Raw genomic sequence first — 1,985 nt, 5'->3', positions numbered from 1 at the left:
CTTGCCTTGCCGTCCATCCATCTATCTATCTATCTATCTATGACTCTTGATATGTAACTCTCTTGCTTGCTATTGCTCCCCCAATGGTCAGTAGCATAGTAGCATAACAGCAGATCACGGACCACTTTCAATCAGATGCTTGCCTTGCCATCCTTCCATCCATCTATCTATCTATGTATCTATCTATGACTATCGATATCTAACTCTCTTGCTTGCTATTGCACCCCCAATGGTCAGTAGCATAGTAGCATCACAGCAGATCACGGACCACTGTCAATCAGGTGCTTGCCTTGCCGTTAATCCATCTATCTATCTATCTATCTATCTATGACTCTCGATATCTAACTCTCTTGCTTGCTATCGCTCCCCCAATGGTCACGTATGTTGCATTCATCGACAAAGAAAATCGTGTGCTGGAAATGATTTCTGGCAACTATGAACTTGAAACCCTGGGAGTCGAACCCAGGGTTTCCTGTTTACAAGACAGGCGCTTTGACCAACTAAGCCACGGTGCTAGGACTCTCCCATTCCCCAGTGCCTACACTCAGGTGTAAGGAACAAAACAAAACAAAACAAAACAAAACAAAACAAAACAAAACAAAACAAAACAAAACAAAACAAAACAAAACAAAACAAAACAAAACAAAACAAAACAAAACAAAACAAAATCTGGATGCAGGCTGCAACAGAGGAAGCACACAGAGGTGAAAACGTAAGGTTGACGGGAGCAACAAGCTCCCTGTTCCGACAGTCCAAGGGCGGCAATGGGAATTGGACGTTGGCCGTTAGGTGCGCGTAGCGCGTGTCCTTTGGGTTCTGCTTCTTCTTTACAAACCGGTGTCTGTCCAGTTGGCTTTCCGGTTCATTACGTCCTCTGATGGCTTTACGATAAGCCTATCTTGCTAAAACTGATGGTCGACAAAGCAGAAGCACAAGCTTCGCAAGGAGCACACAAAGCCCGCATAAGGCACCGCTGGGATTTGAACCCAGGACCTCCTGTTTACTAGACAGGCGCTTTAACCAACTAAGCCACGGCGCCAAATCTGCAGCTGCTGCTGCTGATAGTAGCATAACAGCAGATCACGGACCACTGTCAATCAGGTGCTTGCCTTGCCGTCCATCCATCCATCCATCCATCCATCCATCTATCTATCTATGTATCTATGACTCTCGATATCTAACTCTCTTGCTTGCTATCGCTCCCCCAATGGTCAGTAGCATAGTAGCATAACAGCAGATCACGGACCACTGTCAATCAGGTGCTTGCCTTGCTGTCCATCCATCCATCCATCTATCTATCTATGTATCTATGACTCTCGATATCTAACTCTATTGCTTGCTATCGCTCCCCCAATGGTCAGTAGCATAGTAGCATAACAACAGATCACGGACCACTGTCAATCAGGTGCTTGCCTTGCCGTCCATCCATCCATCCATCCATCCATCCATCTATCTATCTATGTATCTATGACTCTCGATATCTAACTCTCTTGCTTGCTATCGCTCCCCCAATGGTCAGTAGCATAGTAGCATAACAGCAGATCACGGACCACTGTCAATCAGGTGCTTGCCTTGCTGTCCATCCATCCATCCATCTATCTATCTATGTATCTATGACTCTCGATATCTAACTCTCTTGCTTGCTATCGCTCCCCCAATGGTCAGTAGCATAGTAGCATAACAACAGATCACGGACCACTGTCAATCAGGTGCTTGCCATGCCGTCCATCCATCCATCCATCTATCTATCTATCTATCTATGACTCTCGATATCTAACTCTCTTGCTTGCTATCGCTCCCCCAATGGTCAGTAGCATAGTAGCATAACAGCACATCACGGACCACTGTCAATCAGATTCTTGCCTTGCCGTCCATCCATCCATCCATCTATCTATCTATGTATCTATGTCTCTCGATATCTAACTCTCTTGCTTGCTATCGCTCCCCCAATGGTCAGTAGCATAGAAGCATAACAGCAGATCACG

At 45.6% G+C, this 1,985-nt stretch overlaps 1 non-coding gene across 1 annotated transcript; it reads right to left on the bottom strand.

Moving 5' to 3' along the window:
* Positions 1-965: 965 nt before the first annotated feature.
* trnat-agu (transfer RNA threonine (anticodon AGU)) lies at positions 966-1,039 on the bottom strand. Its single transcript has one exon. It is a non-coding gene; the product is annotated as a tRNA-Thr (tRNA).
* Positions 1,040-1,985: the final 946 nt, after the last annotated feature.

This window comes from Amia ocellicauda, chromosome 2 (assembly GCF_036373705.1).
Source record: "Amia ocellicauda isolate fAmiCal2 chromosome 2, fAmiCal2.hap1, whole genome shotgun sequence".
NCBI lineage: Eukaryota > Metazoa > Chordata > Actinopteri > Amiiformes > Amiidae > Amia > Amia ocellicauda.
Note: the sequence above shows the minus strand (reverse complement) of the source record. Positions and strands in the feature narration are given on the sequence as shown.